Source organism: Triturus cristatus, chromosome 6 (genome assembly GCF_964204655.1).
Source record: "Triturus cristatus chromosome 6, aTriCri1.1, whole genome shotgun sequence".
Classification (NCBI taxonomy): domain Eukaryota; kingdom Metazoa; phylum Chordata; class Amphibia; order Caudata; family Salamandridae; genus Triturus; species Triturus cristatus.
Genome location: NC_140589.1, coordinates 100,638,877 through 100,659,676, shown reverse-complemented (window position 1 = coordinate 100,659,676; position 20,800 = coordinate 100,638,877). Strand labels below are relative to the sequence as shown.

Below are 20,800 nucleotides of genomic sequence, written 5' to 3'. Positions count from 1 at the left end.
AAGTACCAAACATCAGTTTCAACTGCAAATGCATTTGCCCTATTCTATCTTTAACGTTAATGTAATATTCTTCTAGCACTCGTGGTGTTTCATATTTCTTTTGTGGGGTACTTTAAAAATCTTTTTTATGAAAGAAATGGGTTACATTAAGTCTTGTGATGTTTTAGGTTTCCAATAAGGAGGTTTTAAATTTTATGTCACGTCATTTTCAGATGCTTCATTCAAGAGATGTTTCCACTATTGAATGCAGAGCAAGTGCAAAAATACAAGTGATAGAGCGAGTGAGTGAGAAGGAGTGTTGTGGAAGGAGAGAATGAAACAAAGACAGAGTGAGTGAATGGCAGGGAGGCATAGAAGAGGAGTCTAGTAGTGAAGGAGACCTGCTTTTCCCTGCTCTTGACCTCCCACCCATCCCCAAACAACCACAAACATACCTTCTGTGCAAAGTTGGCATGCAGAATTTCACTCCTCAGCAAGTGAGGGTGAGTCCCAGGCCAGGGGCTAAAGAGCAAAAGAGTGCCTGTGCTCAGACTTTCCCTGCTAGGGATAGTTTATCTGGAACAAGGCCTACTCTCTTGTATCCAGCAAGGATCTAGAAATCCTGCATGAATCTGCAAGGCACATTGGCAGCATAAATTTGAATAAACTGCCCCACCTATTGCCTTCCTACTTCCTGTGCTGTAGTTGTTTGTGTAGAGAGAGAGGTCGCAGGCAAGGAAATGTTGTGAGTCGGATACAGGACCCTAAATAGCTGGTGAGAGGTATGTGGTGTTCTAAAAGCATGAAAACTGTATACCTGTGAAATAAAGTGCTTTCGTATGTGTTCTTCTGTGTTTATTGTCCTGTGCATAAAGTTGCACCTTGTGTTTGAAGGTTTAAATTATTTCAGGCTTGCATGGAGGTAGACGTTTCTGAGTAACTTTTATTCATTTCTTAAATGCCTATACTGTCAGGATGGCCGAGAGGTCTAAGGCGCTGTGTTTAGGCCACAGTCTCCTTTGGAGGCGTGGGTTCGAATCCCACTTCTGACATGCCTTTTGGAGATTTAATCTCCTTTATCAGGTTAACATCTGATGGAAGTTGCATCTGTTGGTCTTCTCTTGGCACGTTATTCCGTTCTCCTCTTGTCAAGAGAGATGGGGTTTTTCATATATTTAGGTTCTATAACGTCTTGCTGACAAAGCGCAATCCTTACAAAATGAGCATAGGACCCAAGTAAGAGGTCATCTGGAAGAGTCATGCTCTTGTATGCCCTGGCCAGACGGGCCCTGCAAATTTGGAAGAATGCCATTCATCTGGTAGACAACTGGACTCCAGCACACTTACAGCAACTTCCTCAGGGCTTTGATCAGGGGCTGCTTAAATTTGCATACTCCACCCTATGTTGTGACTTTGAGATCCCTTGTTGAAATTGCTTTAGCCAGCCAAGAGGTGGCTATTGTCTCAATTTCAAAGCAGCTTTGAGCCGTTCAAGTGGCTGGTGAATAGCACTTTCTCTTTGTTCGCCTCAAAGTTCTAAAGAGTTCTCCATAGGTCCTGCTCTGTACAGATTGTTCAAAGATCTGTTGGAAGTGCATATAATAGGATAAATAAATTGAGGGCATTCCTTTTCAGTACCTCACCTGCATGGCTGTCTGGCCTCTGGAAGATGCTGGGAAAGCAAGTCAGGATGGCCGAGTGGTCTAAGGCGCTGCGTTCAGGTCGCAGTCTCCTCTGGAGGCGTGGGTTCAAATCCCACTTCTGACAGTCCTGTGTTTACTCTAATTTTTTTCTTGAGAAATATGATAATTTCCCCGTCGCAGTGGCTTATAGGATTGTCTTCTTGGAAGAGTGCAGTGAGTTTTTTTCTTGCTCTAGCCACTATTGGCCTAAGCTCTGTGCATTTTTTGGTTCCTAATATCTTTCTCACCCTTTAGATGAAAAAGCAGCATGTGGTCAAGATGGCCGAGTGGTCAAAGGCGCTGCGTGAAGGCCGCAGTCTCTCGTGGAGGCGTGGGTTCGAATCCCACTTCTGACAAAACTTGAATTCCATTTTCTCTCTCAGTACCTTTAGAATCTCAGCTAAAAATTGGCAATGTAAATAATATCTGAATAAGTACCAAACTTCAGTTTCAACTGCAAATGCATTTGCCCTATTCTATCTTTAACGTTAATGTAATATTCTTCTAGCACTCGTGGTGTTTTATATTTCTTTTGTGGGGTACTTTAAAAATCTTTTTTATGAAAGAAATGGGTTACATTAAGTCTTGTGATGTTTTAGGTTTCCAATAAGGAGGTTTTAAATTTTATGTCACGTCATTTTCAGATGCTTCATTCAAGAGATGTTTCCACTATAGAATGCAGAGCAAGGGCAAAAATACAAGTGATAGAGCGAGTGAGTGAGAAGGAGTGTTGTGGAAGGAGAGAATGAAACAAAGACAGAGTGAGTGAACGGCAGGGAGGCATAGAAGAGGAGTCTAGTAGTGAAGGAGACCTGCTTTTCCCTGCTCTTGACCTCCCACCCATCCCCAAACCACCACAAACATACCTTCTGTGCAAAGTTGGTATGCAGAATTTCACGCCTCAGCAAGTGAGGGTGAGTCCCAGGCCAGGGGCTAAAGAGCAAAAGAGTGCCTGTGCTCAGACTTTCCCTGCTAGGGATAGTTTATCTGGAACAAGGCCTACTCTCTTGTATCCAGCAAGGATCTAGAAATCCTGCATGAATCTGCAAGGCACATTGGCAGCATAAATTTGCATAAACTGCCCCACCTATTGCCTTCCTACTTCCTGTGCTGTAGTTGTTTGTGTAGAGAGAGAGGTCGCAGGCAAGGAAATGTTGTGAGTCGGATACAGGACCCTAAATAGCTGGTGAGAGGTATGTGGTGTTCTAAAAGCATGAAAACTGTATACCTGTGAAATAAAGTGCTTTTGTATGTGTTCTTCTGTGTTTATTGTCCTGTGCATAAAGTTGCACCTTGTGTTTGAAGGTTTAAATTATTTCAGGCTTGCATGGAGGTAGACGTTTCTGAGTAACTTTTATTCATTTCTTAAAAGCCTATACTGTCAGGATGGCCGAGAGGTCTAAGGCGCTGTGTTTAGGCCACAGTCTCCTTTGGAGGTGTGGGTTCGAATCCCACTTCTGACATGCCTTTTGGAGATTTAATCTCCTTTATCAGGTTAACATCTGATGGAAGTTGCATCTGTTGGTCTTCACTTGGCACGTTATTCCGTTCTCCTCTTGTCAAGAGAGATGGGGTTTCTCATATATTTAGGTTCTATAACGTCTTGCTGACAAAGCGCAATCCTTACCAAATGAGCATAGGACCCATGTAAGAGGTCATCTGGAAGAGTCATGCTCTTGTATGCCCTGGCCAGACGGGCCCTGCAAATTTGGAAGAATGCCATTCATCTGGTAGACAACTGGACTCCAGCACACTTACAGCAATTTTCTCAGGGCTTTGATCAGGGGCTGCTTAAATTTGCATACTCCACCCTATGTTGTGACTTTGAGATCATGTGAGATCATGTGGTAAATAAAATTCCTTTACCGGGACTGAATTTGATACAGAATTATAATAAAATAGCTCAGTAAAATGAGAGGCAGAATCCGTGATATTAGAGTTTCGGAATGGGCTTTATTCCATTGATCGATTATAATCGGATGCTCCAAGTTCCATCACCACGGGGGTTCAGGAAGTGAAGTACATACTTTATTGACAAGAAGTAACTTTTATAGTACATTCATAACAATGAAGCGAATACAGTAGGCGTAACAATTGATAAGGAAATTGACGTTGTACCTGCGTAACCGAAAATGGGTGTAATAAGGAGTAAAAAAAGAACATGATTGGTTATGATGTCATATATAGGTGGATCTATAAGATAATACTTGGCATAGATGCGCGCGCAGCAGCATGACGTGTAATTGACGTGTAACTAGGGGGTGAAGGGGACTTGACATTAGCTCTACATGTGGAGACGAAAAGTCTGGGGGGTCAAGTCAACCTAATCCCAAATCATATCTAACATCCTATGTTTAAAGAACTATGTTATCCGCAAAAGAAGGACTCTCGGACAGAATCTATTCTATACTGACTGTGCGTGCGTGTACAAGCGTCTAAGTGTCTACACTGAATGCGAGGGGGTAGGAATATTCCATGGTAACAGGGCTATGAATTACTTGCATGAGGACAGAGAAGCCGGGCCCTTTGCTTGGTGACTGGAAGAATGTTTACTTAAACTACTAGGCAGGAATGCATCGGCTGAGGGGGAAGCAGATAATTCGAAGGTGAAATACAGTTCTTGGCAGAGAATAGGCTGATGTCAGGCTTCGTGAGCCGCGCAGAGAATGAGACAAAGTTCATGGTCACAGATGCAGGCTCAGACTGGAGCTTTCAGAGGCAGAAGAGAAAAGGAGTTTTGATGACAGAATCAGGGCCTACTTGCCTGGACTGTAAAATGGCATAAGTGAACCATATAAAGCCGGTGGCCTTTCATATTTAGGAATGGAATATCCGGCCTATTCATGGCGGATCTGACAGAAGACATGTTGACGGTGGACGCACATGTATTTGCGTCTTCATAACTGGAACTGGAGGGAACATACATGTACTTGTGACATGCACATAGAACCGTTGGGGTCCAAGATAGGGGACATAACTGACCATGAAAATCCACATTTCCACATTCCCTCCTTGTCCCCTACTTGCCCTTCAAGAGATATCAATCTTCATCAATCCATTGATCTGTTCATATAGCATCATTTGTTCTTCTTTCTTCTTCCGTGATCTTGAATGAAATCTTGGTGGTGGAATACACGATGTGGCACACAGACCACAAATCGCTGGTCCACATTGTAGACATAGACAGCAACTGAATAGTATGAGAAGGCCAATACCTAGGAAGGATAAAACTCTCCATCCCCAGGCTAATATCACACTCCAAAACCAACTGGACCAAGTCCAAGTGCCTGGGTTCTGGTGTATCTGGTTTACAATCTTATGAAGGCGAGTGATGGCTTTATATACAGATGGCGAATTTTCTGGTATGAATACGCAGCAGCTTGATCCGATGACCCTACAAGCTCCGCCCCTATCAGCCAGGATGACGTCAAGGACAAGACGATTTTGAAGCACAACAATCCGCATAGCAGACTGCTCTTCCGTTAAATTGCCTAGGGCGGAAATAGTCTCATTCACTACTGCTTCAAGGGTTCTAGTTAATCTACGTATCAGCTTACTATTAGTAACAGTACCTATATAGGGAAAGATGCCTTTATTAAAATCTACATACTTGTCCCATGCCGTCTCAGTGTAATCGACAATGGGGAGATCTCTCCGCTTTCTGTTGTGTACTAAATGAATATTTCTGTAATAATCAGGAGGAGCTAGAAAAACAGGTGGCAAAAGGAATGCAATGTAGCAGGTACCATCCCAATCTGGAGGTAGACGCATATATGCAGTGTGACCACATATAAAGTAGGAGTGGCGAGAAGCTTTAAATGAAGATTTGCCTTGATCACTGAATTCTACTATAGTAGTGCATTTACTATGGCCCATATGTATGGAACCAACCTTTCTTACACACAATTCACCCTTCGCTGGGAATACTGACATGGTGGGTAAGACTAGTTCAACTTCGGATACGACATTTAGAATCATGAGATTAGGTGTAAAATTACCTAATCCATATACTTCATTTTCTAGATCAGTTCCTGTTCTTTTGGGGCGACCCTCCTTGTCAGGGTAGCAGACCTTGAGTAAAACTAGGTTCAGGTTTCCCCATATCCAATGATCTTGGTAAACTGCTGTGTCTGAGTCTATGGAATTGATTAAACTAAACCATGCTCCACAGGAGCCATTATGTGTAAATGGATGTGGAAAGAAAGGCAGGACTCCTTCATAATTCTGATAGGGAGGGAGTCGGCCACACACCCAACAATTGGTGGCATTACTAGTCTGATGGGAATGATGTAACATACTAATGAAAGTGTTATTGCGCAGCGCAAGTCTATAAGATAATTCATGCGGAGGTAAGTCACTAAAAGAATGTTCAGCAGTAACATTATAAACATGTTTAGAGATAGGGTAATATATGTGCAACAACATACTTGTAATAATTATTAAAAGACTCAGTAAAAACAGAATTAATAATGTCCCTATACAGTGGCTACGCAGTGATTTACAATACGCCTGTCGTTTCAACATTTTTCGTGACTGTCCATGGTTCAGGTCTAGAGGATACATGTCAGGGACAAATTCAACCGCTTCACCTTGGAGAGGACTTAAACAATCAAATTGTCTGACGTTCTAGGCCTCAATTTTTCTTTATAAAGTTCGGTTTCAGTTTTTTCAACCAAAGGAAGTTTTGAATCAGTCTGTGAGGGAGTGCATGGCACAATGTCTATATCCGAGGATAGTCCATGAAATTTCTTGATATGACTTGAATGAATCCAGCCCTTGCGGCCTTCGACCTTCACGGCTGTCCTTGTGGTCAGCAGGACCAACTTGGGGGATTTCCACCTGGGCTCCAGCTGAGTCTTTCGGTCGAAATTCCTCACAAAGACAAGATCACCCGGAACCACGTCATGGGGTTTCACCTCAGTGTTGTCGGGAAAAGCTGCAGCTACCTGTGAACGACAAGATTGTAGTGCAGACATCAAGGAAGCCAAGTAATCTGTCAGCATATTACAGTCAATATCAGTTATTTTGCGTGGTATAGGCGTCCCCCACATATTCGGTGGTCTGCCGAAGATCACCTCATACGGGGATAGCCCTGTTCGAGAGTGTGCTACCATTCTCATGTAAAAGAGTGCAACGGGTAACGCTACTACCCAGTCGACACCTTTCTCTCTGCATATTTTGGACATTCTGATTTTCAGTATCTGGTTATGTCTTTCTACGAGACCTGCTGCCTCGGGGTGTCGGACACAGTGGAATTTCCACTGATATCCTAACAGAAGTGAAACGTGTTTCATTAATTCGGATGAGAACGGCTGGCCGTTATCTGAGTGAACAGCACGTGGTAAACCGTATCGTGGGAAGAATTCTCGAACCAACTGTTTGGCAGTAGTCGGGGCAGTGTAATCTGAAACCGGGTATGCCTCTGTCCAACGGGACAGAGCGCAGACAACTACAAGAACATATTTGAATCCTCGACATCGTTCCATCTGGATATAGTCCATCTGGAGTACTTCAAAAGGATGATTAGGAGTATGAAATCCACCCTGTTCTACGGGAACGCTTTTTCCTGGGTTAAACTGACAACAGATCATACAGGTACGGACCTTTTGTTTTGCTGCTGCTCGTAAATGTTTATTGAACCAAATGTGTTGAATGCTGTCTAGCATAGCTTTTTCTCCTAGATGTGCTGGACTATGTATAGTGTTAATTATAACTTGGACCATTGAATCAGGAAGGAACCACACAGACTTTTCCTTCATCATCCATCCTTGGTCCGTTTGGATCCCTCCTAATTCAGTCCATTTCTTTATTTCGTCTGGTGTAGCATGTGTCTGTATGTCAATTACGTCAAGAGTAGGATCTTTAACTGTCATACAATGTGTCGGTGTCGGGACTATTGTCTTTGTCATGTCGGGGGTTTGAGTTTGAGCAGTCTGTTTAGCTGTTCTGTCGGCTAGATCATTGCCTTGGGAAATGATATCAGTAACCTTCGTATGAGCCTTACATTTCATAATTGATATTGCAGTGGGTAGATGTATTGCATCTAATAAGGCTTGAATGAGGGGTCCGTGCTGAATGTGGGCACCGTGGGAAGTTAAATAACCTCTCTCTCGCCACAGCACGCCGAAGTCATGTACAACTCCGAATGCATAACGTGAGTCAGTGTATATGTTGACTTTTTTATTCGTGGCTTGAATACAGGCTTGTGTCAGAGCGATGAGTTCTGCGGCTTGAGCTGACAAGGTATTTATACGATTAGTTTCAATGACTTCAGTATCTGTTGTGACTGCGTAAGCGGCCGCTAACTCTCCTGTACTTGTTCTCATGCATGAACCATCTACATACAATGTCAGGTCTGGATCTGACAATGGGACATCGGTTAAGTCTTGTCTGGGTTTTGTCGTTATAGTAATAACTTCAATACAGTCATGAGCTAGTGGGTCTGTTCCGATTACTGGCAAAAGTGTGGCAGGATTCAATGTGTTACAGCGTCTGATTTCTATATGTGGCTGAAACAATGTAAGTTCATATCCTGTAAGTCGCGCTATAGTCAAGTGTTGTGTTTGCGTTCTATTCACAAGAACCTCTACTGCATGTGGTACTTGAACTGTCAATGGATGTCCTAACACTATGGCATCGCTTTGTCTGATTGCTAAAGCTGTCGCTGCTACTGATTTCAGGCACGCAGGCAAAGCCTGAGCTACGGGATCTAATGTACTAGAAAAATAAGCACATGGTTTGTGTGCTCCTGCTTGTTCCTGTGTGAGTACTGACAAGGCCGTACCTTCGCGTTCTGTAACAAAGAGTGTAAACTGTTTTCTGTAACATGGCGTTGCTAAAACGGGTGCTTGACATAAAGCTTTCTTTAGGCTTTCAAAAGCTTGTGTGTGTTCCTGAGTCCAAGGGAGAACAGTCGGTGTGGCTGCCTCCTGTGTGGTTAACTGAATGAGTGGTTTTGCTAGAAATGCGTACTGAGGGATCCACTGCCTGCAATATGACGTGAGGCCTATGAAAGCTCGTACTTCCTTTTGTGTCTTGGGTATTGGCATGTTAGCTATTAACTGAATGCGGTCGGGTGTAAGCTGCCTTCCCTCCTTGGACAGCGAGTGTCCAAGATAAACAACTCGCTGGACACAGAATTGCAGCTTAGAAGGGGACACCTTGTGCCCCTTTTCGGCTAGAAATTGTAAAACTGTCAGTGATGCTTTTTCACATTCCGGTTCGCTTCTCGCGGTGATCAGCAGATCATCGACATATTGAAGCAGAGCAGTGTTAACTGGCATGTGGATACTGTCAAGTTCTCGTTTCAGTGCTTGGCTATAGATGCTGGGGCTTTCTGTAAATCCTTGAGGTGCGCGTGAGAATTTAAAGCTACGCCCATTTAAACTAAATCCGAACAAATATTGACTTTCCGGATCTATTGGGACGCTGAAAAAGGCATTCTTGAGATCAATTACAGTAAAGAATGTTGCTTCGGAATCAATAGCTGTCAATAATGACGAGATATCTGGAACCACAGGAAATTGTGGCACAATGCATTTGTTTAACTCGCGCAGATCAATAACCAATCGATATACTGGCGGGGCTGTAGGATCTGTTCGTTTAAGAATCGGAATTATCGGTGAATTACATACATTGGAGTCTGTTTCTACAACTACTCCTTGGGCAATTAGCTCGTCAATGATTTGTAGTAAAGCCACTACAGCATCTGGTGGTAACTTGTATTGTCGCATTCGTGGTAGCACCACTCCTGCCTTTAGTGTGACTCGATATGGTGTAATATTCATGCAACCAACATCAGTAGGGCCTTGTGCCCATAGATGTGTAGGTAAAGTCTGTAGTCGGGGATCCATGTCTCTAGACACATAGTGACCTTTAAAATCACGTAAAAACAACCTTACTCCTTCCGGAGAACAACATATTATGGCTCCTAGGGCTTTCAGAGTTTTTATTCCTAGCAAGTTTTCTGGACACGATTTAGTAAGCAATAAATCTGTAGTTCGGGTCAGAGGTCCTATCGTAAGTGGAAGAGGCTGTGATACTTCATTAACAATAGGTTTTCCTGAAAAACCAAGGGAAATATTCTGAGAGCCTGAGAGGGGTGCCCCTGGTACTTCACTACGTTTTATTGTTGTTCGACTTGCCCCTGTATCGAGTAAAAATTTTCTATCTTGACCTAATAATTCACTATGTACATAAGGTCCTTCTTGATCTACAGGAATCTCGATAAGGGGTAAGTCAACTTCCCTCTCTAGGCTAGTTCATGCGTAACGCTGATACTCAGGATATTCATACTGTGCAGTCTGATACATTTGTCGTGTTGTGGTCTGTGTGGCAGCAGCAGGCAACGGTGGTGCAGCTGGCACAAACTGTATCGGCTGTTGTGCGGCTGGCATGGCCTGGGCATGCTGCATAGCTCCTTGTTCATTCTGATCTTGTCTTAGTGGCCGTGATCTTTCTTGTGTTTTACCTATAGAGATATTATGTTTTAGAACTGGACAATCGTGTACGTAATGACCTGGCTTTTTAAAATAATTGCATGTCCCTTTTACAGGTCCTGCTGAATCGGAATGTGTCATACCTTTTTTATGTCCTTCGGCTGGAACTGTCTGGGAAACTAGCATTTTCATTTTTGTGTCTTTCATGCGTCTGTGTTCATGTTCTTGTTCCTCTCTAATCCTATTGTGATGGTACTGTAACATTTGTAACATTTGTGTTGGAGTGTTACCTTGCCAGGTACTCTCGAATTTTAATACTCTATTCTTTACTGGGGGCAGGGCATTTTCTACTAATTTTGTTACAAACAGATGTGGGTATGATTCGCTACTTGCTTTTATGCCACTATTTATACCAAAACATTTCTCGAATCGGGCATAGTAATCACTAGTGTCTTCATCTTGCTTCTGTTTACAGGCTGAAATTGTACCCCAATCTTCCTTTTTCGTAGTTAATAACCGTGGCAGTACCTGTACTAGTAGACCTGGTAGTGCTTTAGTTTTGTCCCCAAGCCCCGAACCTGGACCTCGGGCCCTTTCTTCTGCTTCTAATGCTGACCATTCTATCTTTTGGTCTCCTACCTCCCACTCTTTTTCCTTGAGTTTCTCATAAATGCCAGCAGGCATCAACACCTTTAATATTGTCATAATGTCGGGATAGGTATACTCTCCCATGAGTAACATGTCTTTAATTTCTCGGTGAAAACCCGCTGGATCTTTGTCATGACTGGGTACCACTTTCTTCATTTGTAACAGTTCTATTTTTGATATGGGCGTATATACAAATACGCGCCTAAACTCGTTGTCCTCGCCTTTTATTGGGTGTACTTCTCGTAAGGGATTCTGTCTATCCATGTGATACGTGGGTCTTTCCTTGCCGGACAATGAGGCATGCTCTGAGCATACAAAAAGAATATACTGCTTTCTTGATACTAGAATTTCTTTAATTAATTCAGTACCTGGACCTCTCCATTTATTCATAAGCAATTCAGTCAATATGTCAGGTAAGGGACCAGGGTCCGAATGCTGACTCCGATATAGTATAATGAGTTGCTGAATCATATAAATCCCAGCTAACCTCTGTTCATCTGGGGTAAGATTCAAAAATGTGCGTACTACTGTAGCATCACTATATTTTCCGGGACTGTCCACCCAATGGACAGCTGCCCTGGCTAAATCTTGTTCATCCATAGAATCGAGAAAATGATAACCCCTTCGTTCTCGGAGTAGGTTGTCGGCGGTTTGGAACGAATGCTCGTTAGACCTTATATTAATTATAGGTATTTGGAAATTCTTGTTATTGTCTGGACATATCGGACGTATTGAGTCAGTATGACATCTAGTCTGATTTCTATTACAAGATCTTCCTCTACCTACATAGGCTATGGTGTCCGACTGTCCTGCGGACGGTCCTGACCCTTCTTCCTCGCTTTGTTCGAACTCGTCTGTCTCTAATCTCTCTTCGTGTAGGCGTTCTATTTCTTTACGGATCTTTCGGCACATGGCTATTATACAATTTTGCTTATCGTGTCTCCCTTCCGATATATTCTGGCTCCATCTTGTAAGAATTTGCATTGCATCCGGGTCTACCCCCGGTCGGTCTTGATTTCTGATCACACAGTTTATGAGGAAACGTAACAGTTCCCCCTGTATCTCTACTTTCTGGTATTCCATAGCTCTGTTAATACATTCTGGATCTCGCCCTGTTTGGACAAAATGGTATATTTTATCTAGATGCGCAGTCATTCCTGGTAACTTCGCTAAATACCCTGCGGCTCGTCTTGATACGTAATGATGCCAGGATCATTTCGTCCTCTTTACCGGTCACCGGGTCATATCTACAATCTATAAGAAGTTCCTTAAGCGCACGGTCACTTACGAATTTGGGTGTACGTGAATGCGCTGACTCTTGAAAAATAAGTTTATTTATTCTAGGTGGCGTAGAAAAAGTATTGGTAGCACCTCCCGTGGCCCCATCTGGGGCGTCGGGTGTGAAAGGATTCGTCGAACGTGACACAGCAACTATAGGCGTGGACACAGTTATAGAAGTACCTGTAGGGACAGATGCGGAAACAGATGTGCTTGCCGGAACTTGGGACTCGATTTGTTGCTGTAGGGATACGGGTGCCGGATCTTGGCGTTGGACCTCCCTGGTATGCGGTCTATGTGGAGCGGGATTAGCATACTCGGGAGCTACGTCATCTAAATATGAGGAAAGAAAAACATCTTCTGCGGTTCTAGGATGCCCCTTAGGATGTACCTTAATTGGGAATAATGGGGGTGGCAAGTCTTTCGGTATCTCTGGAGTAGCCTTAGGTAATCCTTCGGCTAGAAGGGGATACATACCATTCATGAGGGCATTTCTTTGTCTGTCTACTTGTTCTGATTTCACTCGGATACCTTCCTCAATTAATAGATTTTCTCGATCTTTATTTGAACTTTCTTTACTCTTCTCTTCCTGTCTACGTGCTTTTTCTGTACGTCTATGAGATTCTTTACGCCATAACTCAACGGCGTCTTTCTGTGACTGTCTGACTTTCCTTTTCCATAACTCTTCCTCGACTTTCATGATGCATTCTGCATCCCAGGTCCCCGCTGCGGGCCACCTCTGACTTTCTGGTAATCCCTTGGTGTAGTCTACCCATAAATCAAGAAATAATATAGCGTCTAAGCCATGTTTGTGATACATGAAGTGCCCTGGAGTATCCCTAGGAGGAATAGGGACGGCTTCTTCAAGTACCCCTTTCCTAGTAGTGATCTGTCTTAATTTCGAAAAGAGCGGCATATTGACAACTGATCCGATACTTAATCTTGAACACACTTAATACAAAAGCACACTAATGAACAACCATTCATACCACAATATGCAAGACGTTTAACACATTAAACATTAAACATTAAACATTTTTAACCTTTAAAATAAACAACAATGATGATCGTCTGCATAACTAATCACCAAGCATAATTCTTGACAATAACTAGATACTTCGGAATACTTGATATACTGCTAAACAGTACAGATACACTGCTAAAACAGTGCAGACCGGATTTGTGTACCCAAACCCGTCTTGACCGGCACAACCTATGTGCACGTCAGAAATGCCTCCCCAGTAATGGTACTCACCGGGTAGCTTCGGAAACGGAAGGCCTCGGTAACTTGAACTTGAACCGGACTGGACTCGACTCGACTCGTCGGAAACTGGGCTTGACTTCGAACTGGTGGGTCTCTGTATACCTCGGATCTTGCTCTCTCAGCTAGGCTCTGGTCGGGATACTTCGCACTTCTCACCGCCTCGTCTGGGTGTTGATCGCAGTCTCAGTCGCCCCCGCTTGACCGGAGGGAGATACAGGAAATCCTGCTGGTACGCGTAATTGTCCGTCCAGCTGTGGCAGGAGACCGGGCCTACAACTCACCGCCGGCGCGTGAGATGAGAAAGTGTCCCTGTTCGGGCGCCATCATGTGGTAAATAAAATTCCTTTACCGGGACTGAATTTGATACAGAATTATAATAAAATAGCTCAGTAAAATGAGAGGCAGAATCCGTGATATTAGAGTTTCGGAATGGGCTTTATTCCAATGATCGATTATAATCGGATGCTCCAAGTTCCATCACCACGGGGGTTCAGGAAGTGAAGTACATACTTTATTGACAAGAAGTAACTTTTATAGTACATTCATAACAATGAAGCGAATACAGTAGGCGTAACAATTGATAAGGAAATTGACGTTGTACCTGCGTAACCGAAAATGGGTGTAATAAGGAGTAAAAAAAGAACATGATTGGTTATGATGTCATATATAGGTGGATCTATAAGATAATACTTGGCATAGATGCGCGCGCAGCAGCATGACGTGTAATTGACGTGTAACTAGGGGGTGAAGGGGACTTGACATTAGCTCTACATGTGGAGACGAAAAGTCTGGGGGGTCAAGTCAACCTAATCCCAAATCATATCTAACATCCTATGTTTAAAGAACTATGTTATCCGCAAAAGAAGGACTCTCGGACAGAATCTATTCTATACTGACTGTGCGTGCGTGTACAAGCGTCTAAGTGTCTACACTGAATGCGAGGGGGTAGGAATATTCCATGGTAACAGGGCTATGAATTACTTGCATGAGGACAGAGAAGCCGGGCCCTTTGCTTGGTGACTGGAAGAATGTTTACTTAAACTACTAGGCAGGAATGCATCGGCTGAGGGGGAAGCAGATAATTCGAAGGTGAAATACAGTTCTTGGCAGAGAATAGGCTGATGTCAGGCTTCGTGAGCCGCGCAGAGAATGAGACAAAGTTCATGGTCACAGATGCAGGCTCAGACTGGAGCTTTCAGAGGCAGAAGAGAAAAGGAGTTTTGATGACAGAATCAGGGCCTACTTGCCTGGACTGTAAAATGGCATAAGTGAACCATATAAAGCCGGTGGCCTTTCATATTTAGGAATGGAATATCCGGCCTATTCATGGCGGATCTGACAGAAGACATGTTGACGGTGGACGCACATGTATTTGCGTCTTCATAACTGGAACTGGAGGGAACATACATGTACTTGTGACATGCACATAGAACCGTTGGGGTCCAAGATAGGGGACATAACTGACCATGAAAATCCACATTTCCACACCTTGTTGAAATTGCTTTAGCCAGCCAAGAGGTGGCTATTGTCTCAATTTCAAAGCAGCTTTGAGCCGTTCAAGTGGCTGGTGAATAGCACTTTCTCTTTGTTCGCCTCAAAGTTCTAAAGAGTTCTCCATAGGTCCTGCTCTGTACAGATTGTTCAAAGATCTGTTGGAAGTGCATATAATAGGATAAATAAATTGAGGGCATTCCTTTTCAGTACCTCACCTGCATGGCTGTCTGGCCTCTGGAAGATGCTGGGAAAGCAAGTCAGGATGGCCGTGTGGTCTAAGGTGCTGCGTTCAGGTCGCAGTCTCCTCTGGAGGCATGGGTTCAAATCCCACTTCTGACAGTCCTGTGTTTACTCTAATTATTTTCTTGAGAAATATGATCATTTCCCTCGCAGTGGCTTATAGGATTGTCTTCTTGGAAGAGTGCAGTGAGTTTTTTTTCTTCCTCTAGCTACTATTGCCCTCAGCTCTGTGCATTTTTTGGTTCCTAATATCTTTCTCACCCTTTAGATGAAAAAGCAGCATGGGGTCAGGATGGCCGAGTGGTCTAAGGCGCTGCGTTAAGGCCGCAGTCTCTCCTGGAGGCGTGGGTTCGAATCCCACTTCTGACAAAACTTGAATTCCATTTTCTCTCTCAGTTCCTTTAGAATCTCAGCTAAAAATTGGCAATGTAAATAATATCTGAATAAGTACCAAACTTCAGTTTCAACTGCAAATGCATTTGCCCTATTCTATCTTTAACGTTAATGTAATATTCTTCTAGCACTCGTGGTGTTTTATATTTGTTTTGTGGGGTACTTTAAAAATCTTTTTTATGAAAGAAATGGGTTACATTAAGTCTTGTGATGTTTTAGGTTTCCAATAAGGAGGTTTTAAATTTTATGTCACGTCATTTTCAGATGCTTCATTCAAGAGATGTTTCCACTATAGAATGCAGAGCAAGGGCAAAAATACAAGTGATAGAGCGAGTGAGTGAGAAGGAGTGTTGTGGAAGGAGAGAATGAAACAAAGACAGAGTGAGTGAACGGCAGGGAGGCATAGAAGAGTAGTCTAGTAGTGAAGGAGACCTGCTTTTCCCTGCTCTTGACCTCCCACCCATCCCCAAACAACCACAAACATACCTTCTGTGCAAAGTTGGTATGCAGAATTTCACGCCTCAGCAAGTGAGGGTGAGTCCCAGGCCAGGGGCTAAAGAGCAAAAGAGTGCCTGTGCTCAGACTTTCCCTGCTAGGGATAGTTTATCTGGAACAAGGCCTACTCTCTTGTATCCAGCAAGGATCTAGAAATCCTGCATGAATCTGCAAGGCACATTGGCAGCATAAATTTGCATAAACTGCCCCACCTATTGCCTTCCTACTTCCTGTGCTGTAGTTGTTTGTGTAGAGAGAGAGGTCGCAGGCAAGGAAATGTTGTGAGTCGGATACAGGACCCTAAATAGCTGGTGAGAGGTATGTGGTGTTCTAAAAGCATGAAAACTGTATACCTGTGAAATAAAGTGCTTTCGTATGTGTTCTTCTGTGTTTATTGTCCTGTGCATAAAGTTGCACCTTGTGTTTGAAGGTTTAAATTATTTCAGGCTTGCATGGAGGTAGACGTTTCTGAGTAACTTTTATTCATTTCTTAGAAGCCTATACTGTCAGGATGGCCGAGAGGTCTAAGGTGCTGTGTTTATGCCACAGTCTCCTTTGGAGCCGTGGGTTCGAATCCCACTTCTGACATGCCTTTTGGAGATTTAATCTCCTTTATCAGGTTAACATCTGATGGAAGTTGCATCTGTTGGTCTTCACCTGGCACGTTATTCCGTTCTCCTCTTGTCAAGAGAGATGGGGTTTCTCATATATTTAGGTTCTATAACGTCTTGCTGACAAAGCGCAATCCTTACCAAATGAGCATAGGACCCATGTAAGAGGTCATCTGGAAGAGTCATGCTCTTGTATGCCCTGGCCAGACGGGCCCTGCAAATTTGGAAGAATGCCATTCATCTGGTGGACAACTGGACTCCAGCACACTTACAGCAATTTCCTCAGGGCTTTGATCAGGGGCTGCTTAAATTTGCATACTCCACCCTATGTTGTGACTTTGAGATCCCTTGTTGAAATTGCTTTAGCCAGCCAAGAGGTGGCTATTGTCTCAATTTCAAAGCAGCTTTGAGCCGTTCAAGTGGCTGGTGAATAGCACTTTCTCTTTGTTCGCCTCAAAGTTCTAAAGAGTTCTCCATAGGTCCTGCTCTGTACAGATTGTTCAAAGATCTGTTGGAAGTGCATATAATAGGATAAATAAATTGAGGGCATTCCTTTTCAGTACCTCACCTGCATGGCTGTCTGGCCTCTGGAAGATGCTGGGAAAGCAAGTCAGGATGGCCGAGTGGTCTAAGGCGCTGCGTTCAGGTCGCAGTCTCCTCTGGAGGCGTGGGTTCAAATCCCACTTCTGACAGTCCTGTGTTTACTCTACTTTTTTTCTTGAGAAATATGATCATTTCCCTCGCAGTGGCTTATAGGATTGTCTTCTTGGAAGAGTGCAGTGAGTTTTTTCCTTGCTCTAGCCACTATTGGCCTAAGCTCTGTGCATTTTTTGGTTCCTAATATCTTTCTCACCCTTTAGATGAAAAAGCAGCATGGGGTCAGGATGGCCGAGTGGTCTAAGGCGCTGCGTTAAGGCCGCAGTCTCTCCTGGAGGCGTGGGATCAAATCCCACTTTTGACAAAACTTGAATTCCATTTTCTCTCTCAGTTCCTTTAGAATCTCAGCTAAAAATTGGCAATGTAAATAATATCTGAATAAGTACCAAACTTCAGGTTCAACTGCAAATGCATTTGCCCTATTCTATCTTTAACGTTAATGTAATATTCTTCTAGCACTCGTGGTGTTTTATATTTCTTTTGTGGGGTACTTTAAAAATCTTTTTTATGAAAGAAATGGGTTACATTAAGTCTTGTGATGTTTTAGGTTTCCAATAAGGAGGTTTTAAATTTTATGTCACGTCATTTTCAGATGCTTCATTCAAGAGATGTTTCCACTATAGAATGCAGTGCAAGGGCAAAAATACAAGTGATAGAGCGAGTGAGTGAGAAGGAGTATTGTGGAAGGAGAGAATGAAACAAAGACAGAGTGAGTGAATAGCAGGGAGGCATAGAAGAGGAGTCTAGTAGTGAAGGAGACCTGCTTTTCCCTGCTCTTGACCTCCCACCCATCCCCAAACAACCACAAACATACCTTCTGTGCAAAGTTGGTATGTAGAATTTCACGCCTCAGCAAGTGAGGGTGAGTCCCAGGCCAGGGGCTAAAGAGCAAAAGAGTGCCTGTGCACAGACTTTCCCTGCTAGGGATAGTTTATCTGGAACAAGGCCTACTCTCTTGTATCCAGCAAGGATCTAGAAATCCTGCATGAATCTGCAAGGCACATTGGCAGCATAAATTTGCATAAACTGCCCCACCTATTGCCTTCCTACTTCCTGTGCTGTAGTTGTTTGTGTAGAGAGAGAGGTCGCAGGCAAGGAAATGTTGTGAGTCGGATACAGGACCCTAAATAGCTGGTGAGAGGTATGTGGTGTTCTAAAAGCATGAAAACTGTATACCTGTGAAATAAAGTGCTTTCGTATGTGTTCTTCTGTGTTTATTGTCCTGTGCATAAAGTTGCACCTTGTGTTTGAAGGTTTAAATTATTTCAGGCTTGCATGGAGGTAGACGTTTCTGAGTAACTTTTATTCATTTCTTAAAAGCCTATACTGTCAGGATGGCCGAGAGGTCTAAGGTGCGGTGTTTAGGCCACAGTCTCCTTTGGAGGCGTGGGTTCGAATCCCACTTCTGACATGCCTTTTGGAGATTTAATCTCCTTTATCAGGTTAACATCTGATGGAAGTTGCATCTGTTGGTCTTCACCTGGCACGTTATTCCGTTCTCCTCTTGTCAAGAGAGATGGGGTTTCTCATATATTTAGGTTCTATAACGTCTTGCTGACAAAGCGCAATCCTTACCAAATGAGCATAGGACCCATGTAAGAGGTCATCTGGAAGAGTCATGCTCTTGTATGCCCTGGCCAGACGGGCCCTGCAAATTTGGAAGAATGCCATGCATCTGGTAGACAACTGGACTCCAGCACACTTACAGCAATTTCCTTAGGGCTTTGATCAGGGGCTGCTTAAATTTGCATACTCCACCCTATGTTGTGACTTTGAGATCCCTTGTTGAAATTGCTTTAGCCAGCCAAGAGGTGGCTATTGTCTCAATTTCAAAGCAGCTTTGAGCCGTTCAAGTGGCTGGTGAATAGCACTTTCTCTTTGTTCGCCTCAAAGTTCTAAAGAGTTCTCCATAGGTCCTGCTCTGTACAGATTGTTCAAAGATCTGTTGGAAGTGCATATAATAGGATAAGTAAATTGAGGGCATTCCTTTTCAGTACCTCACCTGCATGGCTGTTTGGCCTCTGGAAGATGCTGGGAAAGCAAGTCAGGATGGCCGAGTGGTCTAAGGCGCTGCGTTCAGGTCGCAGTCTCCTCTGGAGGCGTGGGTTCAAATCCCACTTCTGACAGTCCTGTGTTTACTCTAATTTTTTTCTTGAGAAATATGATCATTTCCCTCGCAGTGGCTTATAGGATTGTCTTCTTGGAAGAGTGCAGTGAGTTTTTTCCTTGCTCTAGCCACTATTGGCCTAAGCTCTGTGCATTTTTTGGTTCCTAATATCTTTCTCACCCTTTAGATGAAAAAGCAGCATGGGGTCAGGATGGCCGAGTGGTCTAAGGCGCTGCGTTAAGGCCGCTGTCTCTCCTGGAGGCGTGGGATCAAATCCCACTTTTGACAAAACTTGAATTCCATTTTCTCTCTCAGTTCCTTTAGGATCTCAGCTAAAAATTGGCAATGTAAATAATATCTGAATAAGTACCAAACTTCAGGTTCAACTGCAAATGCATTTGCCCTATTCTATCTTTAACGTTAATGTAATATTCTTCTAGCACTCGTGGTGTTTTATATTTCTTTTGTGGGGTACTTTAAAAATCTTTTTTATGAAAGAAATGGGTTACATTAAGTCTTGTGATGTTTTAGGTTTCCAATAAGGAGGTTTTAAATTTTATGTCACGTCATTTTCAGATGCTTCATTCAAGAGATGTTTCCACTATAGAATGCAGTGCAAGGGCAAAAATACAAGTGATAGAGCGAGTGAGTGAGAAGGAGTGTTGTGGAAGGAGAGAATGAAACAAAGACAGAGTGAGTGAATAGCAGGGAGGCATAGAAGAGGAGTCTAGTAGTGAAGGAGACCTGCTTTTCCCTGCTCTTGACCTCCCACCCATCCCCCAAACAACCACAAACATACCTTCTGTGCAAAGTTGGTATGTAGAATTTCACGCCTCAGCAAGTGAGGGTGAGTCCCAGGCCAGGGGCTAAAGAGCAAAAGAGTGCCTGTGCACAGACTTTCCCTGCTAGGGATAGTTTATCTGGAACAAGGCCTACTCTCTTGTATCCAGCAAGGATCTAGAAATCCTGCATGAATCTGCAAGGCACATTGGCAGCATAAATTTGCATAAACTGCCCCACCTATTGCCTTCCTACTTCCTGTGCTGTAGTTGTTTGTGTAGAGAGAGAGGTCGCAGGCAAGGAAATGTTGTGAGTCGGATACAGGACCCTAAATAGCTGGTGAGAGGTATGTGGTGTTCTAAAAGCATGAAAACTGTATACCTGTGAAATAAAGTGCTTTCGTATGTGTTCTTCTGTGTTTATTGTCCTGTGCATAAAGTTGCACCTTGTGTTTGAAGGTTTAAATTATTTCAGGCTTGCATGGAGGTAGACGTTTCTGAGTAACTTTTATTCATTTCTTAAAAGCCTATACTGTCAGGATGGCCGAGAGGTCTAAGGTGCTGTGTTTAGGCCACAGTCTCCTTTGGAGGCGTGGGTTCGAATCCCACTTCTGACATGCCTTTTGGAGATTTAATCTCCTTTATCAGGTTAACATCTGATGGAAGTTGCATCTGTTGGTCTTCACCTGGCACGTTATTCCGTTCTCCTCTTGTCAAGAGAGATGGGGTTTCTCA

At 43.4% G+C, this 20,800-nt stretch overlaps 8 non-coding genes across 8 annotated transcripts; all 8 read left to right on the top strand.

Annotated features, from left to right (window-relative positions):
- The first annotated feature begins 948 nt into the window (after positions 1-948).
- Positions 949-1,031, top strand: TRNAL-UAG (transfer RNA leucine (anticodon UAG)). Its single transcript has one exon. It is a non-coding gene; the product is annotated as a tRNA-Leu (tRNA).
- Positions 1,032-1,663: 632 nt separating this feature from the next.
- Positions 1,664-1,746, top strand: TRNAL-CAG (transfer RNA leucine (anticodon CAG)). Its single transcript has one exon. It is a non-coding gene; the product is annotated as a tRNA-Leu (tRNA).
- A 1,295-nt stretch (positions 1,747-3,041) lies between these two features.
- TRNAL-UAG (transfer RNA leucine (anticodon UAG)) lies at positions 3,042-3,124 on the top strand. The gene has a single exon. It is a non-coding gene; the product is annotated as a tRNA-Leu (tRNA).
- A 12,185-nt stretch (positions 3,125-15,309) lies between these two features.
- Positions 15,310-15,392, top strand: TRNAL-AAG (transfer RNA leucine (anticodon AAG)). The gene has a single exon. It is a non-coding gene; the product is annotated as a tRNA-Leu (tRNA).
- Positions 15,393-17,131: 1,739 nt separating this feature from the next.
- TRNAL-CAG (transfer RNA leucine (anticodon CAG)) lies at positions 17,132-17,214 on the top strand. The gene has a single exon. It is a non-coding gene; the product is annotated as a tRNA-Leu (tRNA).
- Positions 17,215-17,400: 186 nt separating this feature from the next.
- On the top strand, positions 17,401-17,483 carry TRNAL-AAG (transfer RNA leucine (anticodon AAG)). The gene has a single exon. It is a non-coding gene; the product is annotated as a tRNA-Leu (tRNA).
- A 1,739-nt stretch (positions 17,484-19,222) lies between these two features.
- Positions 19,223-19,305, top strand: TRNAL-CAG (transfer RNA leucine (anticodon CAG)). Its single transcript has one exon. It is a non-coding gene; the product is annotated as a tRNA-Leu (tRNA).
- Positions 19,306-20,599: 1,294 nt separating this feature from the next.
- TRNAL-UAG (transfer RNA leucine (anticodon UAG)) lies at positions 20,600-20,682 on the top strand. Its single transcript has one exon. It is a non-coding gene; the product is annotated as a tRNA-Leu (tRNA).
- Positions 20,683-20,800: the final 118 nt, after the last annotated feature.